A 24,367-nucleotide genomic window follows, 5' to 3' on the forward strand; every position below is an offset into this window, starting at 1 on the left:
CCTGGGGGACCCCACTGCCCACATCCCTCCAGGCTGAAAATGACCCATCCACCACCACTCTCTAGTATAATGGAAAGGTTCTACATTTACCCAGAAAGATACTGGGCCAGGTCCTATTTCATACCATGTACCTAAATGGTGCATATGTAGCAACGTAACTGCTGTTTTGGGCACTTGCACATAGTGCATATTTGAAAAATTGAAACAGGATTTCCCAGGTACATGTGTAATGTCTCAAAATTTTAGTCAGCTAAAAACTCACAATTAGCATGTATTAGGAGTCCCTTCCCCCCCCCCTACCTTTTACCCAATAGCTTGGTGATCACATCACATGTTCAGGGAACAAAAGACTGATGTGTGAATCTGCATGCCCTACTTCCACCTACACTGTTTCAAACACCAAGCCATGGGCTAGGCATTATCAGACCATCCTCCATCTTTCTTCTTGAAGTTGGCCCCCTGGACAGTCAAGAGAGGAAGCAAACATCCAGAAGAGGTGTGACTCAATGAGATGGATGCTACCCTGGATGGGAGGGGTTCTGGGGTCTAGTTTTGACCTCTGCTTCCAATGGAGCTTAACCATTTCCTGTTGGCATTTATCCATTTTATCCAATTAATAATACTAAACACAAAGTACAGTGGGCCAGCTTTGGGGAAGTGCTGGAAAGGGGTTGGGAAGATGCCTGGCCTGTGTCCTTATAGTTAAAGCTTTTGGTTAGAAAGTAGATGATGCAGATTCTTACCCTATCTGTGTGGGGTCTAAAAGCCAAGTCTCCTGTTCCCTGGGCAAATGTCCTAAAGAATAAGCTATTGGCTTAATGAATACCTAGTGCCCAACCCCATCCCCCTCCTTGGTTATTTCAGTTCCAGTGGCTATGCATAGAGGGCAATTCTGTTTCATAGGGCAAAATAGAATCCCAAACTGTGCATAAGTGCCGAAGACACTTGAAGTGAAATAGTATCTGGTGCGTTACATCTGCATCTTCAAAGAACTGTACCATCAAATCTATCAGCAAGAAAATAATCAGATGTTACTGGTCATGATGCCTTTGTAAACCCTGAAGTGCACCATCATAATAAAATTACTATTTGCCAGAAATATGTCTAATGCAGCTAGAGAATGGAACCCCCAAATAGCAAGGAAATAAGAAAGGAGAGTAAGGACTTATTCACTCCTACTTTCCAAACAGAAATGTAGTGGTCAAATTATATAGAATGGATGTGCTTGACAATTGCACTGCATCCATAGCTATTCTGATTTACCAGGAAAGACTTCTCAGATGCTCTTGTCTTCCCCACAATCTGTAGTTTCTAGACAGACAACTGAGTACTTGTATATATTTATTTTTTGGAGTTGTTTTTACAACCCCCCATCTCCTCCCCACCCCCGTACCCCCCAAAATAAAATAAAATCCTGTTGCTTTTCTGGTAATTATTCCCAAACAAATCAGGAGATGCTGTTTAAGAAGGTAAATAGTTTCTAAAAGTATGTCTACACTGCAACTAATTGCAGCATATTTAAATGTCTGCACTAACTGTAATCTAGCTAGCATGGACAGCAATGGCAATGAAAATACAGTGTCATGGAGTGACCTTAATGTGCTTCTGACTACATACTCAGAATGCTAGCCCATGCTACTCCTGCCAAGTTTTCACTGCTGTTATTGCCTATACCAATCAGGCTGAAGCTATTGTAGGCATGCCTACCTATGCCGCAATAAAACCTTTGCTTTGCTGTAGAGATATGTCCTCATTTCTTTATCCCTGTTACCCAGGACATCCCATTCGCTTCTAGTTCTCATATACAAGTAAGCTTCAAGCAAGCATAATTTGACATTAGGGCTAGGGACAGACATTATACAGAAACCGGTTTAAACCTGCAACAGAACAGATGTTCAGTGCACATAAACCGGTTTGAAAATGGCTAAAATCTGGGATAAATCTGGCTGAATGTAGTATCAGACAGAACTGATTTGGGTCAAACCAGTTTCTGCGGTGTCTGGCCCAGTCCCTTTGCTGGTTTAAGTTAAATCAGATTCTCCCAGCATGCCAGCATGCTCTCTGGGCTGGGCTGGGCTCTCTGCTCCACAGCAGGGCTGGCCTCTCCCTTCTGCTTCCTGGCTGCAGCTCTGGCAGAGATTTGCAGGCACAGCAGCATCTGCCTGGCTTCCTCCTGCTCCTCCCTCACCATTCCCTGCTCAACAAGGATCCCCTGTCCTCTCTACCTTACACAGACTCCTCAGCATTAGCCAGCAGGCCACATCCATGCTGTGGCAGACAGCAGTATCAGTTTAGAGCTTTTTGGAGCTAATCAACTGCTCAGACCTTCTATTCCTACTTTGATTAAGAAGAGCTTGAACTAATGAGAGACTGTTTGTTTTCTGATGGGGTTATAAATACTGATAACAGAGCTGATAAATGCTCTGTTATCAAGGAGGAGGAGAATCCCTCCCTAATCCTGTCAGGGCCTGGCCATGCCCTCCTCAGCTCAGCCCCGTGGAAGGGAAGGGAGGGCTTTTCCAGCACCGTCCCCGCTACCCCGGATTCTAGCCTGAGCCACTGCAGGCGTGTGCCTGCATTTCCTCAGTCCAGAGAGAATGTCTGTGCAGTTGCAAACCATTTCAACCTAGGCAGGTTAGACTAATCTGCAAAGATTGAATCAATTCAGGATCAGGCTTTTTGAATGTCTGTCCCTAGCCCAGGGGTTAAACAAAGTATTTTTTTTTCAGCTATCACATTGTCAGAGACGATGAGAACTCCATTCTTGGCTATACCCAAAGAACCTAAATACTCTAATTATGAAGTAAAATGGGAAATTATTACAGCATTGTCCTACCCAGCGTGGTTGAGCCTGACCACTGCCTCATTTTCTCTTCGAGTTCTGTCAACATTGTAGACATACCCAAGGTAGCTAAGAGCTTGCTAACGTTATGACCATGTGTGCAGAGTTCAACAGAACTAACTGCTTGAGAATTTACTTTACTTCTTAGGCAGATCATGCAAATTGCATTGACTTCTGTGTTGCCACAGATAGACTGGTAATGAAGTAGCTTGGGTTTGTATGCACAAACTCCAGTAATGACTGTAGTGTCAGAATATCCTCTCTTTGGTTGCTGTGGTGATTTGGCCCTCTGGCTAAATCATGAAAGAGAAAGACCCAATCCTTGCTGGGGTAGGCAACTCTAAAGCAAAGCACAAAAAATGTATTCCATTTCTCCCTGAGGGTTAAACTGGCCCTTCCCCTTCCTTGTGAGTTTCTGTCTTGTCCTTAACCTTTTGAATCTTTTCCTGTCAAGAAGCAATGGTAGGACTTCCTGTCTGTAGTCGCACTGTTACTATCCACAAATCTGGGGTCTAATCTCCACCCAAGACACCTTATATAGCCATGTGACCATGTAGGTATAGACTATAGGCTGTCTATAGCCTGTCATTTGACTTTGCAATATTTTATTCACTTTGGGGGGTGAGATACATGTGCCACAAATGGCACTGAACCCATTATCCATGACATGGCCAGTTACCTTGTCAACAAGTAGAAGTCAAATTGTAGCATGAGTTAAGCTATATCAAATGACCTCACCTCAAAAAAAAAAGATAAAGCATAACAGAAACTGATTTCTAAGGTTTTCCATCCCTAAAGAGAGGACCAGGCAAGGCAGTAAAACTGTTTATAACCAGTAAGAGAAGAATGAACTTCAGGTTATAAAGAAAAAGAGTGGGCTTGGAGAAAATGCCTGAGAGACAGAGGGATAGTGGGTGGGTAGTACGTGTCATGGAGAAAATGAACAGAACACAAATGTAGCCTACAGCAAGAAGCAAGAGCAGGGGAGGCTAGAAGGAAGTATCTCCCTAGAGGACAAAACCTGAATACATTCAGAGACAGCTGTAAATTGGGAACACAGTTTGGAACAGGAGGAGATTACAAAGACTGAATCATAGTGAGGTTTGATTATTTTTTGTAACCAGAAAAGGGACTAAAGAAGATATGGAAGTTTTCCCTCAGACGAACTTTAGGTCTGGAAGGTTGCACAAACAAGTAGTAAGTAGCCCAGGAAGTATAGGATGATTACAAGGATTTTGCTGGACTGTGGAGATCAATGAAACAGCACATAGATAACAAAGTCATAAGAGATGCAACTGCCCTAATCTGAAGCATAGTCCAAAGTCTGAAAGGGAATGTGTGAAACCCTATTTTTAGTATGTGCTGTGCTGAATTGCAGGCCCAAAACAAGAACACATCTCTAATAAATAGACATATCCTCCTACCCGCAATTGCTCAAACTTCTTAGAAAGTGGCACTTATTTAGATGCTTAATATTACATGTATTCATCTGCTTTCCACAAATAGAAATCCAGCCCTGCAATCTTTACATGACTTCTTCCCCAGCACTAAAGCCAAAGAAATGACTGACAACCTAATGCAAGTGTTGGCAACCTTTTGCCAGCATCACCTGCCCTTTGGACCTGGCTTCTGCCATAGCCCTTAAATCTTTCTCCTGTGGGGCATCCAGGTGCCTGGTCTTACCCATGCCACTGATCCCCTTTCCCTCTGCAGTGAGGGTAAGCGCAGATGCAGTTGAGCAGCAGTCTCTGCAGCAGAGGACAGTGCTGCAGATTCTGCATACACAAAGCCTGACTTTACAGATATCAACGTCCTGTAACTTCAACATATTATCAAGATACATGAAAGAAAATAATTAAGTTTGCACTGCTTGTAAAATATAGGGACAACATGCTTTTCCCACTACACTTTTAAAGGAGAGACTGTATTAAGATAGATATAGTGTAGTTCCTCCAGTAAATTCTTCTGATTACAGCAGTGCAACTCTACTGGCTACACAGAGTATTACTAGTATTATTCATTGCCCTAGTATTACTCCAAAGAGACTTTGACTAGCTTTCTAATAGGAGCTAAATTATGAGTTGGAGAACTGACTGTCAGCTCTGTTACATCCGCTCCCTGGTGAACCCTCAGCACAGATAGAGCCTGGCTCCCTGATGATCTCTTTATATAGGTCGTAGGATATGCCTTTAATGGTTCAGAGTCATCGTGACAGCTACGTTATGCTGAAGTGAAAGCTGGGCATAAGTGGGATAAACCTGTGCAGGCTGATCCTGAGCTGGTAGAATTATTCTTTGACAACTGCATGTGAATTGAAAAATGATGTATAGCTTATTCTCTGTTCAGCCTGGTCCACTGCCCAGGTAGCAGGTTACTTCTGAGTGTTTATTTCCGTACTGAATGCTGTTCTGCTGAACTAGAAAGTCTGTCTCTACATAATTAACTTGAGGTAATTAAGAAATGAGTACAGGAGACAACTTCATCATATGCTTAGCTTTGAACATATTCTTAAATTGCCCTAATTTTTTGGGTACTGATGGACTTGCTTATGTGGCAGAAGGATGCTTTCCTAAGTCAGAGCTCTTAAGTTTCGATGTTAGCAATGAACACGTCTTCATGTACTACTAATTTTCCTTCAGGTTTCAGAAATTATGTTCTTGTTTAAGAGAGATGACGAAAGAATATTGTCTGGATTTTTCAAATGCAGGGGTCAGAGAGGTTGTGACAAAAAATAGAGTAATTAATTCATATACTGCTATGGCTACAAAAAACTCCCTTATGCATTTTGTACTCTTTATTAAATTGTACCAGTGGAAATAGTGCTACATATTTGCATGTACCATTGTGTGCTTGGTTGTATCTAACTCTTGTTTACGTATAGCCTAATGTAGATATTGTCTTTTTTTTAATACATCTTTTTAGAGAAAATATGGATGACAAGATAAAGCAGAAAGATAAAAGAAAACAAAAAAAAAAAGATACTAGAAGTGTCCACAATTCTCTCATCACTTATCCATGGTATGGCTAGAGAAAAATAACCTGAGATAGAGATTACACTTTTCAGACACACCATAAACACTCACATAACTTTGCCATTCTGTACATCATATAACTTGCAAAACAAGTCTTCTGTCACTCCCCAAAATTCATTTTTCTATTAGACTTTTTTCTATTGTAATTAGATATTATTCAATGTTTTTATTGGTCTTATAAAGTACACTAGGAAAAAATTACTAATATTCCTGGATGTATTAAATTAAACTAAACTACCCTTGCTTAATCTTAAGAAAAAATGAACAAAATACATTTTGTAATGTCTTATTCTTTCTTATTTATTTATCACTGTTTACTTACAAAATTGAGAAACTTTCAACAAGTTTCCCATAACTTTGTCAATTGATGAGGTTCTTTTTTTATCTGATTTCCCCACAAAAAACTCATCTTGTTCTAGCTAAACCATTGTACCATAAATGTGAGGATAAATTTATTAGAAAAAGGGCTGCATCCAATTCAAACAGAACTGCATATGTTATTTTAGATGGACTTTCTGAAAAACCTATGAAAAATATTTGATGATATGTTTCATCAGAATGAGAAAGCTCAAGAGATGGTTATATTTTTAATTATGAAATCATCATATAGAATAAATAATGACTATGAATATTTATTTATTTAAAAACTGTTTAATCGTCGTACTTCAGCTTTTTGTTTCCACATTTGTTGGATTCAGATTTCTATAGCCATTTGTATCACTGTGTGATATGTTTTTATGTGCCAGTAATATAATGAAGCTAGTATGACTGTTGGATCTATAATTCTTTAAGTCTATCATGTTCATGTCTGCCTGTAATCTATATCTTTATCTAGTATAACTATCTACTGTGTTTATAACATTTCTCATCTTGGTATTTGACTACTGAATATGCAGTCACTCCCCTTAATTTGAAGGTGAGCAGAATTCAAGCAACCTTAAGTGCTTTGAAAGTCCCATTAAAAAGAATTTATTCTGGCAAAGCGTAAGATTTTAAAATCTAGTAGTCATGCTCAGTTGATGAGGATTCTTTCTCTTGTACTTGAAAGTAGTTAAGAGAAATGTCACTCATTTTACTTTTCACTATTGGATTTTGTTAGCAATAGGTTTGTATTACCAGACTGGTTGGACACCTCATTGCAAACAAGGTAAAAGAGAACAAGTCTTGTTAAACAATTTAAATTGTATTAATTGCCCTAGTGATGAAACTTTGTTTTGGGTCTTTGTTGATCCAGTTTTTGAGCTAGCTAATACATTTGAGGTCATTTGGATAAGCAATTCAGCAGTTGCCTGATATTACGTGTTAGTCTCCTGGAGATTCTTTTTCTTAGATAGAATTATCTCACACCAGCAGCTATCCTTTTATTATTATTATTTTATTGTATTTGTGAAGAAGATGCCTCCATTGCAGTTAATGTCTTCCTGATGAAAATGCAACCAAGGGAATGAGAGAGAAAAATTTTAAGGGCTTGAATCAATTTAGAAAAATAATTCCATCATGGTACGCAGTGTTCCTACTGTCATGCTTTGATATACAGTTTGGGGTGGAGGCTAATATGTAATCCATTTATGGGGAAGATGAGCATCTCTGCTTGACTGGGTATGTTCACTTTTGAACACTTGGTTATTTGACACATTTCTATGGTATTCCCCATGAACACAGATTTTATGGAAATACAGTAATTTTTATACTTCTATCTTCAGAACAAATAGAAGATATTTTTAAGAACTTTGTTCCAGGAGAACATGTGAAAAAAAAATTACAGAGAAAATGCAGCAGCTAAAGTTGCCTTTTCTTTTCCACGCAGTTAATGTGCCTTTCAGAAGCACTTTTAATGCTCATTGTGAGGAAAAATTGCTTTGCAAATATACCTTGATCCTCAGCTACTATAAATCACCATAGCTTCACTGAAATCAAGCCATAGCTCCAACAAAATCAATGAAGTGCTGCTGATTTACATCATCAGAGGTTCTTCTGCAAGGTTGTTTTTGCCAGTTTTTTTCAGCAGAAAAGAACATTTTCCCACTGATAATAACCATGGAGTTGTACATTTGAGCACAATCTGAGTCAGGAAAAAATAGTTATTCAAAATGCCTGCTATCTTTGTGAAAAATATTTAAGTATAGAAGAAGGCTACTACTAAGCTGCATGAGATTGAATATTGGTATGCAATGTGCCAGATCTAATAAAAGTAATTAACATTTTATGGTGAATTCAATTTTACCTGAAAAAACAGAGAGTAAAAGTGTTGCCTGAGCATTTTGTCATCCTCGGTTTCTGTTTTAATAAACTACTATAGCAAATTGTCTTGGTTTAATAACTTCTTTTTTTTTCTTTTTAAGCGGTCTGTATAGTGGTAATTACTCTCTTTTGGGCTGAGTCACAGTGGCAGAGTGGGTAAAATGTTGTCTTGTAGCTCCAAAAACATGGGGTTAGAGCCATAGGCTGGACTCTTGCCTTGCCTGCCCCCAGTCAATCTAATATAAATGTATACCTAGTTATTCAGCCTGGGGAATCAAAGGGAACTGGTTGTGAAGCTAGCCACTTAGCTCCTTCGTGCATCATTGGCTATAGCAACTAGAGCATCTAAATTAACCATGCTGGGCCAGTAGGCTCAGGCAGACCTCTAAACATGCTTTTAAAGTTTTTCTGCATGTGGTTACCATACTAGAAGTGGTGGATAATGGATACTGAGTAAAAAAAAAAGTCTTGTATTCATTTTTAATTACTATAACTATACAGGTCCCTCTACAAGGCAAAGGTTAAGCATATGTTTCAAGTGTTTTGGAGCCCACCTTCTCTATAGCGCGAGGAGATCTCTCTTTCTGACACTAGATGTAATTAAGGTATCAAAGGTATAGAATGATTGTATTTTGGTCAAATTACCTATGTGTGCAAGGAGTCATCAAGCCTACGGTTTCCCTGAGTTCATAATGCCTCCTGTGTGATTAAAAACAAGATATCTTCCTAGAATCTTTCACTGTGTATGAGCTCTTTGTCTGCAGCCATAGCACCTAGTCATGTCAGATCCTCCAAACTGTAGTTAAATCAAGATCAACAAGAAGCTGGGAAATCTCTGAGCACCTACAATTCATGAAAAGGGAGCTGGTGACTCATAAGGTGTTCCCTCTGAGCTAGTTCTGAACTGCAGTATGGTGTGAGGATGCTCTGTTACTGGAGGCATGATCTTCCAGATACTGTGTAAAACAAAGATCCCAATCAATAGTGACCTCTTGGCTGTTTTCATGTAAAAAAAAATTAAAAACATAAAAACAGGTGTCAGCCCTGCTATCATAGTTGATTCCTGCTTGACTAGCTATCCTGGCCTTTTTGGGACTGGAACAACCACCTTAAGAGTAGATGACAAAAGGATGCATTTTCCAATCCCTGGATCTGGAAGCTCCAAGTTTGAAGCTGCAGAAATTTCACTGTTGGTTACAGTAATAGTTTTAGGTTTTTCACTTTGTGTAAGAAGAAATTATAGGAGCTCTCCCAAGTACATTTGGCTGCTCAGGAAACCCTGCCTATTTTTAAAGGGACAATGCTCCTACATTTGGTGAACCTAAAGCCAGGAATTGACACACAGTAGTGGTCAAGAATAATGAGTATTTTGTATGATCCTCTAATGCTAAATCTACTCCATGAGTCCTTGGACTGAATAGTTCATTATGTCCTCAATGGTGTGCTGCCAAAAAGGTGATAATGTGCCTGTGATAGCACATAAAGTATAACAGAAATAAAAAAGGTTTTGTTCAAGTTTAGGCCTGAGTTCAGCAAAGCACTAATATTGGTGCAGATTTAGGGGGTGGGGGGACAGCATGACAGTCCCCAGGGAGCCTCTAGTGCTCAACACCCTTCCTCCTCTCCACCCTGCACCCCACCTACCTCTCTGGCCAAGGGTGCCAAAATTCCTAGTCTGTTATGGAGTTAAATATGTTCCTAAGTGCTTTGTTAATCAGGGGTTAAACTTGGTCCGACCAAACATTGTTCCTGAGCTCTGGAATAAAACATTCATGACAACGGAAAAAGGAATAAGATCAGTGCTTTTTGTGTAGATCACTGGAATGCAGCAATTAGAAGGTATGTGGTTATTTCAGAGTACTTGGTCAGATGTTCAGATACGGTAAAATGGAAATATAACCAAGAATTTGGCTTTTTAAGGGGAATTGTCAATGGAAAAGTTATCTTGTGTGGAATAAAGAGGAACTGAGCAGTTGAGTAATGGAGGATTTTAGACTTCAAGAACTCTGGTTAGGGTCCTGGTACAAAAGCTGGATCAAAACTGGCCAGGACTGACTATGAAAGGAAGCTTCAGTCAAACTGTTGTAAATGTGAGGGGCAAAACTGACTTGCATGAGTTTTTATCCTGTCAGATAGCATTAGAATAGCCTGGTTTGCACTAATGTGGTATGCACTGGCTATACTGCAACAAAGCGTCATGCCCAGAGTTTGTGAATAAAACGTGACCATAATTAACTGTGAAAAGTGCAGTAATGTTTTTGTAAGAGCCTAAAATATTCTCATAAGGACAAGAGCTTCATGCTGCTATCTCAAAAACAGATGAGCATTTAAAGGAGGTAGAACTAAGCCACTATTTCTTTCAGTGATCACAGAGGCTGTGCTTTGCTTTTGTGAAGTGACTGACGTTTTCAATAAGCAGTCATTAACGTCTCTCTTTTTTGAAAGAGCACAGTAAATTCTAATGCAAAGCATTTCACCAGAAATTAGTTTGTGTAGAAGATAGCTTGCTTCTATACAGGTAAATGGTTTTAGCATCTATGAAACATTGCCTGAAAGAAATCTGTCAGGTATAATCCCCTTGGTAAACTGAAAATGTATTTTAAATTAACACTGTTGTAATAATTTGACTATCAATCACAAAACTACCATTTTTTATTAGTTGTACTATAGTTGTGCGTACTGGCCTTCATCCTGGACTAAGGTCCCATTGTGTTAGGTGATGTACGTATAGAGAACAATTTTGTAGCCTCACTGTTTGCAATTTATATATAAGACAATAGATGAATGATGGAGTCACACCGGAAGAGAAGCTTAAGGAAACAATGACTATTAGCCATCACGATCGGTAGCGTTCTTGGCATGCCAGCAGCTTAAACTTAGCTAATTTTTTTAGGCATCACAGTAAAGGAGAATTTTTAAGACTTTTGAAGGGGAATAACTAGGTTTGTGGATGTTTGTAGAAAGTTCCTCCCAAGTGTGTGGGGCAACCTGGGAAAAATATGAAGACACTCATCTGAAAATTTAACAAATGAACAGTGGAAGGTGATGTCGTGGGCTCATAAGAAGCTGAAAGGAGTGAAATGACCAAAGCAAAGGTCTACAAAAACGATCTTTGTAACAGAGATCTACAAGATTTTGAACAGGGGAAATAAGTAAAAAATGAGAATATGAACATCTTAAGAGATGTAGCTTTGGATGAATAGGAAAGGCTGTATCTTAGAAATGTGATGCAGAGAGAATTCGCAAGATGTAAACATAGCCTGGAGACAGGTGTAGAGTAACAATGTAGATCTGTGAGTCTACAGAATACAAATTATATATCTATGTGTCTTTGAGGATGAGATTACACAGATAGTATAGAAGGAGGCAACAAGGAGATCATCAGAAAATTGGAGGATTTAAAAAGGGATTAAGTGAATCTTCCAAAAGACATGTGGGAGGAGGACCATGAACGAATGAACTCATGGGCCACTCACAGAAATATCATGCTGAATCAGAATTTTTATCCATTACATGCTTAGGGCCAAGTCATGCTTGCCTTTCGCACAGGAATATTCCCCTGAAGTTTAGGCAGAGTTAAATAATCAGGATTGTCCTTTATAGAGAAATATAGTAATTTTTTTTTCTACTAGGATTTTGGCTTTTCTAGGCTAGCAATAAATGTTGGCTCCTTTGAAAACTTATTCTGAACCTTATTTAGTCATCAGTGAACTATTTTCCTGAACAAGGACTGTAGGTTCCACTTTTAGTTCATGATCTGCAAACACTTACACATGTGTATAATGTTATGTCCCTCTGTAGACTAATTAACTATGATGACACTACTCAGGTTGGAAAAGTTATTCTTTTATATAAATACATCCAGGATCAGAGTCACTAAATACTTATAGAAATTTCATTTTGAGACCCTTTAAATGCTAATGAATTAGATACCCCTACAGATAGGGTGAAAAATGCATATCCCGATAACCGTTATACATGAATTATATATATATATATTTTTTTAAATTAATAACTACTCATACACTGTAGTTGCATGTGCATGCGTGTGTGTGTATAAGTAATGAAATATTCCTGTGTGTACTCAATACTGCTAAATCCAAGCATTCAACAATCATGAATCAAGAACCATAAAATGCAAAATCTCTTAATATTTATGCAATTTATGTTAATGTCTTATGTGGTCCTTGGTTCATGTTTACAAGATTTTCTGTATCCATTGTAATTCAAAGTGTATCCCATTTTTTTAAGTGTAACTCTCATAATCATTTGTCTCCAGAAGCTTGAGGATTCAATAAAACACCAAATATCAAGAGAATCCAAATCAAACATCAAGAATTGACTGACCATGCAGTCATTATCTAAATCTATATGCATACGTTTCAAAATGTACTCATTTATGTGAATGCATATTTATACAGAAACAAAAAAGAATCTATACAAATACTTTAGGCTCTTTTCTGTTTTTTACAGGTTATAATACAAAGCCTACAAATACTCTGTCACTTTTACACCGTCTATTATTTAGCTCTCACGAGGTTTTTTTATTGTTGTCAGCTGCTTACCCAGACCTTTGATAGCTGCAAACAGTCAAAGAGCACTGAAGGATCTGGCCTTTCTTATGAATTTCCATAACACATTTTACTTCTCATTGCTAGCAAGACAATGATGCCCGTCATGAACATTGGACCAGATTCTGTTTCTTTTCCCTGATCAAGACAATGATACTATTTATGGAGTAAGGTACCCAGTGGGTACATTTACACATGCAATTAATGCGAAACAATAAACTCTGGCACATATTGTACCAGTTTATTGCTCTTAGGTGCTGCATTTACAAATGTGCCCGGGACTGCAGCACATTGAGCTAGGTCAAAGAAGCCCCATCTGGCAAGAGGTCCAGATGTTAAGCTTGCCAGCCCAGGGCTGCTGTGGCTCAGCTCAATATGCTGTGCAGGGGCTGGCTGGGCACAAGGGTGCTTCAATGCAGAGCTAGCTAATATCTACACATGCATTGCTGCACAGTAAATAATGTCACCACAGGATAGTACCTGTATTTACAATTACTAAACTATGGCAGCATTTATTAGTTTACTACAACCTAATAGTGCCACACAAATAGACATGGAGACTTTACTGTGGAGCTAATAAAGCAGCTGCACAGCATACGTCTCATGCAGATATATCCAGTGTGACTCAGGGTATTGGAATCTAACTTATTATCTTACACTTTCAATTTTGGAGGACAAGACCCTGTGTGAAAATAGTAATGAATCAGTACAATGGTTCAGAACCTGCAAGCCGCCATATACTACAAGTGGCATGGGCAACTCCTGTGTGCAGCATGTGGCAGATTGAGGAAGGGGAAGATATCCCAGCAGCAGATGGGCCATGGAGCAGAAAGCAGAGCAGCAGCTTGGGTAGGGAATACAGGGCAGGGAGCTGGGAATAGAAAGCAGTGGCAGATCAGTCTGGGGAAGGGAATCAGAGTAGCCCAAGGGGGTGGGGGTTGGCCTTAATTTGTGGCCCCTGGTAGTTTAGAATAAATATTGACAATGTTTGTAAAGCAATAAATTAGGAAAGGGTTAGTGCATAAATTGTAGGCTATTAAATAGCAATAAAGGAGTTTTGGTGCTTCACAAGAATGTATCCACTGCCATCATTTTGTTGACTCATGCAATTTAGCATAACTTGAATCTATTTTAAAAATGTAGAATTTGTGTTATCTTAAAATCGTTTACTATAAAAATTAGTTTCAATTACCACTTCTCTTCATTTTGGAACTGATTTTGACTTGCACAAGGTTAAAGGCTCTGCTTACTAAAAAAAAAATCATAAAATATTTTCACATTTATCCTCAGAATTAGCCAGTTTCTTTCTTTTTTCAAGTAAAATAACATTGTCCTTAATAATATTCTTCTGTTTTTAAATTATGTATTTCTTTTTCATGATAGCCTTACCTAAAATGAGAAGAAATATACTAAAACATACTTTTTGGTAAATAATCGTCTCCCATCTAAAGCCATCAAGGTTTTTAATGCTTGGTTGAATAAACTTTGCAGATATTAAGGGAGCATTTTTCCCTATTGAGGCTTGCAGCAACACTTGAGTTATGAGCTGTAGCTGGTGTTTGGCTGTTGAAAGTGCCAACTTTTTCAGACAAGATAAAAGCCAAGTTAGGCTTGCTTTGAGAGGGATAACATAATAAAAAAACAAAATAATGTAATTCTGTCTCATCAGTGCCTGGCATTGATTTCAAGTCAGTGTGACTGTACACTGACTGAAAGAACCTTCTGCAACCCAGAAATGGATTTGCCTTTTTCATGCTGCTGCCTTAGTGCACATCCATCTTAAAGAAAGAAAATAAAAGGATGTCAGCACTTCAATGCTGCCTATTCAGTCTCAACCAATATCTGTTCCACTAACTGCAGTGATCATTACGGATGTGGCATTTCACTGCTACAGCAGGTGGCAGATAAGGAAATCTGGAAGACTGAATCTGATTCTGTTACACCAGGTTTATGTTAGCGTTAAACCCATTTCTTTCAGAGGATAAGACTTACACTGGTGTCAAAAAAAAAATCTGAATGTCCATGCCAGTAGTACAACCTTCTTTTCTCTCATTTGAAAGTAATCAATTCTTTTTTCTATTCTTTTTTCTTTTCCATCCAAGTTAATCATTACACAAGATTTTTTGGCTGGGAGAAGGCTTATTCTGCAGTCTGTTTTAAAAAATGTCAAATAGAAAGTAGGTTGTCTTTCAACTTAGATTAAAAGATATATTAGACATTTTCCTCATCTAGTGGGTCTCATTTACTGTCTTTTAGAAATTAGATGTAATCTGTCCATGAAAAACTGCAGCACTATATGGTCAAAAACAGTTGTTTACTGATTCAGCATGACCTTTCTTCTTTGCCATGTTGAAACTAAAAGAATAATCAACTATTTAATCTATAAAATAAAATTTTGCTGTGGATCAGATACCTTTTGCAAGAGCCTATATTTAAAGAAAAAGAGATTAATTTCTGTCATTATGCACCAGCCTGTACAATGCGCATTAGTTCTTCCTTTCAAAGATCTAGTCAGTAATAATAATGCTTGCTTGCTGATTTAAAGTGCTATGAAAAAGTGCATTGAAAATAAGGAAAATTGATTAGCACACTAATGTAGCTGAACAGGCAATATAATACTGATCAAATTTTTGAAAGTGAGTACCAGCCCAATTATGTGTGCAGATAGCCTGATGTTTATAAGCAAGGTGGGGGGTCAAAGCACATTCATGTACACATTTGTTTTTGGACATTTGGCCTTTACCAGACAAGCATTCACAGAGTTGCACAATAAAATAAAAACAAATGTATGAACATCGTGGCCTCTTAAATTATAAGTTCATAAAAGCAACTGAAGGTTTTAATTAAAAAGGAAAAGAATCGGGAAGGAAATGGTCATTCCAACAGCATCTTCAAACAAGAAATTTTTTAGAGCACTTTTTAAAAGTAGCTGGGAGGAGATGAGATGGGTCCAGTGTGGAACTCATTCCATAACATAAAATTCACCACCACAATACTGCAGTCATCTGCTACTTCAGACATAACAGTGGGACCAAGAAAGGGTCACATATGTCTGACTATAAAACTTGTCATCCCAAAGCTAAAATATCAGGCAGATCTCAAATGAGGTAAGAGCCAACATTCATAAAAGTTTTAAAATCAACTACTTCATAGATAATGTTGGTAATGCAAGATGGGTGTAGTATGATCATAATAGCTCAAATATGCTAAACAAGTCCCAGAAGTTGGTTCAGCTGTGCTGAGCACCCTGTGAAAAGGATAGTTTTGTGACTGAGGCTTACAGACACAGCCAAAGGGCCTGCTATTAGGCTATTTTGCCATAACTGGGGAAAAAACACATTTCTATTTTGCTTTCAGGGCAAAGGTTATACTTAAAAAAATTCTACAAGTGTCCTTAACCTTTGCAGACCAGAAGGACACCCCAAAAAATGTGTTGTTAAACAGAAGGTGTTAAATTGTGGTGTTAACCAGTGATCTATAGGAGGAGGTAAGGAGGAATAAGAACATGAGACTGCAAGCAACCTTCATGTCCAGTCTCCTGCTATTGCAGGCAAGCATGTCACACAATCCCTTTGAACTGATCATGCTCCATCTTAAAAGTAGATTTGTGGGGGGGATTCATGTACTACTCACTGCTCAACTGTTAAGAAATCTCCTTCTAATTTCTAGCCTACATTTGTTCATGGCTAGCTGATACCTATTTTATGTTGGTCTACCCAGGCTTGGAGATGAAATAGCTATACGTATCATTCAAATAGTTTCCCAATTTGCAGGTGATAAGGAACAATAAATTTAGAGCTGCGTGTTGCTACAAACTGATGAACCTCTCCCCTGTTTAGAAATTGCGTCTCGTAATTCCTTCCCAAGTTCACTAAACGAGGTGGGAGAGAGGATGGCATCCTGACAGATGCCCTGTTTCTCAATCTCTCAGTGATGACACAATTGTTAATCCCCAGTCTGTGAGGATTGGCCACTGTTTTGTACTGTAAGCATGAATGAAAACCCTGAGTGGCAGCTTCAGAAACAGCAGTAAGGTCCATCAGTCAGAGAAAAAGCAGTCAAAATGGCCAGTATATGTAGAAAAACGCAGAATCTGAAAATACTCCAGAAACCTGAAACCTGACAAAGGTAAGAATACAGATAAGCCACAGCAGCTAGATATGTGGATGTCTCTACATGGTTATCACTCTCACACATAGGTATATACAGATATATAAATACTTAATGTATATTAAGTATGAGAGGATGCGTGCATGCCTGTGCATGCAAAAAAGGGGGGATAAATTTAGAACATACTTTTCAGGATCTTATTAAATCTTGTTGCTTTATTCTGAACTCACCCCATTGCTGTGACTAGATACTGCAGCAAATAGAACATGCCACATTTATCGAGACCATCGTAGAGAAGGAAGTATCATCAACTCTGATTTTATATTACTTTGGGAGACTGGAGACTACTCCTCCATGCTTTATTTTCTGATCTTTAATTGACAGTGAGGTAAGCTATCAAATCAATGCAAATCTTCAGCCAGCAGCCTGAATTCTTTAGAAGTTGTCTAACATTGAGTTCTGCTGACTTGAAGTGAGAAAATCTTGTTTCATTTGAAATCATCATTTTCCCACAAATAGTATTTTGTAGAAATGTTATGTTATATTTTTCATCATATGCAGTCAAATGTTGCTTCCACTGAAACCAGTGCAACCACTTATTGACCACTGGGCTGTTATTGGTGTAAATGAAGGCAGAATTTGACACACCTCATTTCAGTAAAAAGCTTTTTAAAAAAATGATACAAGGCTGCTGTTGACTGTTCAGTGCTATGAGAAACATGTTTTTATCTGTCCATTGATACATGTGACTAGCTTCTAGCTTTATTTCTGCTCATAACAGACCATGTCACCTACACGAGATATTCAGTTAGGATACAATCTTGCAGTCGTCACTCACGCAAAACTCCCATTGACTTCAGTGGAAATTTTGCCAGAGGAAAGGCTGCAGGTTTTGGCAAAGAGAAATAAAATACATCTAATGCATAGCTATATTTCTTACAATGATAGGTAGAAAAATGACTGAAGAATATTACCTGAGAAGGAATACAATGCTGTCAAATGCTCTTCAGTTTCTGCCTGTCATAGTACCACAGCAGTACACCCTTTCTATTGTGGGTTTTCTCCAAGAGAAAGCTATCTCTCTTGCTCGCTTTTTTAAATAAAAGATCTGTAAGCTCAGTTATCTGGTTCTTCCTTCTGTCCTTTACGTTGCTCCTGTCTGATCCTTGTTCTGTTCCTTGTGCTCTTGCTGTTCTGGTCCTAGTCCTGTCTCTCCCTCTCTGAGTGCCTGGGCCGCAGTTAATGCTTTTGTTGGCTTGATTGCAGTCTCCCTCCAGACTCTCTCTCTCTCTCTCTCTCTCTCTCTCTGATCTCAGAGATGGACTGACTCCAGCTTCTGCTGCTGCTGCTACTACCTAAATGGCGACTGTAAAGCTCATCTAAGCTTTTAAGTGCCACCTACTGAATGATTGTGGAAAATATATACCAGTGTGTGTGTGTATGTGCCTGTGCGTGTGCGTGTGCGTGCACGCGCGCACGCGCGCATGTGTGCACGTGCACACACACAGACATGCGCACATCTGTATATATATTTTAAGGGCTATAATTTTCTGGTCACCTTACTAAATGTAATAATTTCATATAATTATCTTTAATTATCTTGAGGCATTTCAAATAGTATTCTGTCATTTAAATCCATAGATAATTAATCTACACATTTCTCTTTTTCCATTTTTTTCAGTAGTTAAATAAGGAAAAGGCTTTTAATTTTATAACACTCATGAAGCTCAGGTTTGGGCTAGTTCTCAGCTGGTAATTTTGTCTGGACACTTACACCAACTGACGTATACTGATTTATGTCAGCTGAGAAACTGGCCACTCACATCTAATATTTATTGGAAAAAAGCAACAAAATTATGTATTAAAAATAACTTTGGTCTCTCTCAGCCTTACAAAATGGTATTTGCCTAAAGCAAATTAGGTGTGTGCATGTTTTTGTTCAGACATCTGAAAGAAATCGTTTCAGTTTAATTTTTTATGGTCTGTCATAAGAAAATGAGCAAATAGATCTTAGGTCTTCACTGCAAAAGATTCATGACAGTTGTGAAAATTTGATCTAAGCTGGTGCTCCTATTTCATTGTATATTAATAAAATGGTCCTCAGTAACATTCAGAAATATTTCCTCTTACAGAAGCTAATCTTAATTCCCACTACAGAGCTCCAAAAAGTAAGCTTATGTTCCTGGGATCTGTGAACATTTCATGGAGGATGGGAACTCTATAGCCTAGTGACATGGAAAGAAGCCTCAGTCAAAGGTGCTGCAATGTATCTTCTAGCCCATTCAAAGGTTTTGACATGAGGTCATGGAACAACTAGCCCCATGGCTAGCCCTCCACTGTAAGTGTTCAGCTGTGGCGCACCAGTCTGCAGAGGACAGAGGGTACCAAGAACTGCTCCACAGTGGAACTGTAGGTATTCTGTTTTCAAGCCATGTGCATCTTGCCATGTAGCAAGAGCCACACCATTAGGTCACCATAGCTGACTGGATGGTTAAATGGCCTACTTTGTTCAAGAAGGGGATCCTTTGCACATAAAGCCTTACTCGTTTATTTGTCTTAACGGCAGCAGCTAAACATGCTGAATGGCATTGTGCCAGACCACTGTGGCTCAGGGTAGTAATTTACACCAGATATAGGGCTGGCGCAGAGAACTTCCTATTCCTTTTCCCCACTTGCTTCCTGTCAAGAGGTTGCCGTGGATGGGATGCTGATTCCTGATTTCCTCCTAGAGTAGCCCAATGAAGCCTGAGCCTCATGATTTAAATCCACTGTGATAGTGGGGCTGTTTAATAATTATCTTGGAGCCACAGCCTTGAGATATAATCACACTGTAACCATTTCAGCAGTATTTGCAGAATCCTAAAGAAGGGCTTTTTCCTCATGGGGAAGCGGGGAGGAACCTCATCTTGGATTTAAATACCCGCTGGGGCAGGTGACTACTGAGGTAAGGTCCTGGGGAGAAGCCAGAGTCAAGCCACTGCCTGCCTTGGACTGGGGTTGCTTTTCCTGTGGGGATGGCTGGGGAGGAAGCCCAGGGGAGACAGTGCAGCAGTGGGGAGAGAGCATGGATAATGGGTACAAGCTGATTGAAGATCACATCAGACTAGACATAAGAAAAAAAAAATCCTTTACAAGTCAAGTACCGAAGGTTTCAAACAGACTCCCCCCAGATGTGGTACAGTCACCCACCCTGGCGATCTTCAAAAAGCATCTTGATGCCCATCTTGCTGGAGTTATCTGATCCCAGCAATCTTTCCTACTGAAGTGCAGAGGGCTGGGCCTGATGATCTGTAAAGTCCCTTCCAGCCCTAAACAACTATGAAGCTATGGAGACCTGCAGTGTTTGGCTTGAGGGGAATGTGAGAGAGAAGATGCAGCCTGACACTGTCCCTCCCCTGCCCCATGCTTTCTTTCTGCTCTGGTCCCAGTGCTGGCTCTGGTCCCAACCCCAGTTGGACCCAGCCCAGAGTTGCTGTTGCTGCTGCTGCTGCTGGGCCAGGCTGGACTGGGACTGCCACCACCATTGCTGACTGCCCTGGAGTCAGAGCCACCACAGAAGATAATCAACAGGAGGGCAGGTGGCCGGGCATTGGCAGGGTTTGGGGGAGAAGGTAGAAGGGAGGCAAGTGGCTGCAGAGGAAGGGTTTTGACTGCCTGCTCCACCTCCATGGCTGCTGCCCTGCTTCAGCAGTGGGGGCAGATGAATTTAAGGTGACCCCGTGATCATTTGATTCTATACACAGAAAATTATAAGAAATGTATATGAGTCAAAATAGGCCAAATTCTGCTCTAAGAATTTTATAATGACAAGAAACATAGATTTTTTTCATGTATAGAATCTAATTATTGGGGGTTGTCTTAAATTCAAAATAATTTTGGAATTGAGTTTATACTGTAAGTATCCAGTCAAAGGGTATACAATGTAATAAAGTGACTCCACTTGTGCTTTCAGTTCTCCTGGTGCAATCTCATTGTTGTGTCCAGGGTTCAAATTACAGGGGAGGGAGGGGCTGATCCCCCCATAAGAGATGAGATCCCCCCATAAGGTTTGACAACCATAACCTAGGGAGGTCTCCAATTTTATGAGGGCATCATGATGAGCAGCCTAATTTTTTTTTTTACAACCCCCCCAGTGTCAAAGCATAATTCAAACCCTGGTCATATCAGAGCACAATTTGGCCTGTGAATAGAGAAATAAAAATGCATCCAACACTTCTAAAAATTCCACCTGGGTGTTTCTGTATTGACAAGTAGATGCATTCTCTAATACGTAATGCTCAATAATACAGGTATGAGTTGACCCTGCTCCCACTGAAGTAAATTGGTGTATTTATTAAATATAACTAGCTTCTTCTCCAGAAGCAAGAGAAGGGCCTTGCTAAGCTGTGGAACTATGGCTATCTGTGATGTGGCCCATTCTAATTTTATCCACAGTTTGAGGGATCTAGCTATTTAAATATCTCAACAGAATTATTATTTCTTTCAATACAGTAGTCTGCTTCTCATAAAACATTCCTTTTAAAAATTCACATTTTTTCCACCTTAAATTTATTTAATGATCAAAATAAACATCTGGTGAACACTTGTAATTCCCCCTCCCCACAACATCTCATTCATTGAAAGTGCTGGGAGCTTTGCCCATAGAAAAGTGAAGGATTAGGCCATTTATCTTTGTACTGTAACATACTGCAAAAGATACCAGGTAAGAGCAGCTTTCTCTTGGCTCGTTGCAGACATAATTGGAGTCAAAATAGGCCAAATTCTGCCTAAAGTATGCTCTTGCAATCCCATGGCAGTTGCTTAGGTCTGCCAAAGGGTAGGATTTAACTCAGCATCTCAAAAATTTGAGGTACACATAAATAAAAAAAAGACTGTGGCTGCATCTATACAAGCAGTGGACTGTGAAGTTGTTACTTAATGAAGTACTAAATGACTGCATAGTAACCAGCATTACTGCACAGTACCATCCCTGTACAGTTATTTTTAGATTACTACTGCTCAGTAGCAACAAGCTACTAAGCAGTAGTTCATTACTCAAGCTGTGCGAGGCTTCAGGTGCTGATTTGATTCGGAGAAGATTTGCCTCAATTCAGCAGCCAAATTTCTGAATCCAAATTGAATCAGGAGACCAATAAAAAGGTCCAAATCAATTCAAAGCTCTCCAAATTGATTCAGAAAAGATTTGGGGAGCTTCGGACATTTGAGCAGTCCTCACTCGCAGCCACAGGGAGCTGATCTGGACTCCATGCTGGTAAGTAGAGGGGGGAAGGGGGTTGCGGAGGGGGCAGGGGATCATGAGGGGACACCCTCTAGGTCCCATCACCTGCCTGCTCCCCCAGCCCTCCTGAGCATGACCCAATCCCCGCCCACTCTCCCAGACCCCGCCATGGCTGCCCTGACCAGCCCCAGCTCCTGGTCCTTTAAAAAAAAAAGAAAAAAGAAGTCCAGCACTCACTAGCTACTGCCAGGCAGGGGAAGGGGATAATCCCTACTACCCCCCACTACCCTACACTGTGTGGGGGACTCTGCCACGAGCCCCCATCCTCCATTTGCTCTCCCAGCTCCCCACCATGGCTGCCTGCCCAGCCCCACTTTGCAGTTCTTTAAAAAAAGCCCCACACCCACTGGCTGCTGCAGCAGCCAGCGGGGCCTCTGGGGGCTTCTGGCAGAGCCCCCCACAGAGCATGGGGAAGTGGGTGGCAGCAGGAATTGCCCCCCTACTGGGCAGGTTTCGGTGAGTGCAGGCTTTTTTTTTTAAAGAGCCAATGCTGAGGCCGGGCGGAGCAGCCATGGGGGGCACTGGGAAAGTGGGCAGGAGATGGGGGCTCATGGCAGAGCCCCCCACACAGTGTGGGTGAGTGGCAGCTTTTTATTTTCTTTTTAAAGAGCCGGGATGCTGGGGCTGGGAGAGTGGGCAGGGGATGGGTGCTTGTAACAGAGCTCCCTACTCAGTGCAGGACAGGGGAGGGTAGTGAGGATTGCCCCCCACACCTCCCTGGCAGCAGTAGGTAAATACCAGGCTTTTTTTTTTTTTAAGAGCTGGGAGGTTGGGGCCAGGCAGGGCAGCCATTGACAGGGCTGGGGGAGCGGGTGGGGCGTGGAGCCTGTTTGATTCAGAGGTTCAGCCGATTTGGCAGTGGTCGAATATCTGAATCAGATTCAGCTGACTCAATTCACCTTGCTGGGGTTGTTTGACCCCAGTACTCTTTCCTGCCATGGCAGGGAGTCGGACTCGATAACCTGCTCAGGTCCCTCCCGACCCTAGAAACTATGAAACTATGAATTCAGGACAGTGATTCAAATCACCAAATTGTGTCACTGTCCCCCAAATCAGCCGAATCCAAATCTAAAGCGAATACTAGCTGCTTCACACAGGCCTATTCATTACTACTGCGCGGTAGCGTTGCCATTGTGGTTCATGCCCAGAGACACTATGTCACCATACCAATGAGCTACAGTGCAATAGCTCATTGCTACTGCACTGTAGCATCTCATGTAGCTGTACTCTGTTAGTACAAATATGCAACTTGGTCCCTGGTCAGCAACACAGAGGCCAATAGCCACTGGGGAGTGGGGGGATGATCCTCCCTCTAGGCTGTTGTTTTGATTGGCTGTATCTCTCCATGGTCACAGGATGGCTGAATTTGGCCCTGAATCTCTGCTTTAAACCTTTCATTTAATTTATCAAGGCTGCAGAAACAGTGACAGGAACATCTGCCTTCTTTACCCTATTATTAGGGGTGGGGGAATATTCATGCTTCACATAACACTGACCTAGCAGTTCAGTTATTCACTCTAAAGAACACTCCAAAAAGCACCAAGCAATATTTCTGTTAAATTTCAAATACGTTCATGTACATCTCATTTGCTACCAAGTGGAAGGGAAGTTCCGGGGGCCTGAGAGAATCTTTCTATTAAAAGTCTCCTGCACAAAGGAAAGACTTACACAATCTCTGGGATCTTTGTTCTGTTGAAAACCTGAGCATCATACTCCTGATTGAGAGAAAGAACTCAAGGAGACAACTCAAGTGACCCTCACTGAAAAACATAAGCTGTCTAAAGCCCAACTGCCTGTTTAGAGAGAGAGAAATATATTTCCAATACAAGAAAAAGGCTTTTGGTAAAAAAATAAATCCATGTTTCACATACATTATATACTAATGAGAATAGTTTTCTTATAGCACTGCAGTAGCTGGAGAGAGAAAATGCCTGTTAAATCATCAAGGTTGTCCCTCTACCAGGGCAAAATATAATCCCCATATGAAGGAGGCAATCAGCATCAAGTACCACATTCAGTTTTGTCCTGGGTGAGTTCATGAAGGAGAGAGAAAGGGTATAGAGAGCCAATTCACCCTCACTATACTGCCATCACATCTGTGCAGGAGTTATCATTGGTCAGAGCATCAATAAATACTAAGAAATATTCCACTGTCTGCTGATGTTAATGGAAAGACTCCATTGACTTAATTTGGCTTAGGGCCAGGCTCCATTTTCCCACTATCCATTCCTGCTGACATTCAGTACCAGGCTTCAGGAAGAAGGCATTTGGCCCAATGTCAGTATGGTTATTT

The 24,367-nt window shown here is 40.2% G+C and overlaps 1 protein-coding gene across 1 annotated transcript in view; it reads right to left on the reverse strand.

The window, feature by feature from the left end:
• The window catches only part of DIRAS2 (DIRAS family GTPase 2), a 24,835-nt gene extending 6,668 nt beyond the window's left edge, over positions 1-18,167 (reverse strand). Inside the window, exon 1 of the mRNA XM_019555399.1 lies at positions 17,771-18,167. The gene's annotated coding sequence lies outside the window, so the exon portion shown is untranslated. The remainder of the gene's footprint in view (positions 1-17,770) is intronic.
• Positions 18,168-24,367: the final 6,200 nt, after the last annotated feature.

The sequence above is a fragment of the Crocodylus porosus genome, unplaced genomic scaffold, assembly GCF_001723895.1.
Source record: "Crocodylus porosus isolate Cpor-Errol unplaced genomic scaffold, CroPor_comp1, whole genome shotgun sequence".
Classification (NCBI taxonomy): domain Eukaryota; kingdom Metazoa; phylum Chordata; order Crocodylia; family Crocodylidae; genus Crocodylus; species Crocodylus porosus.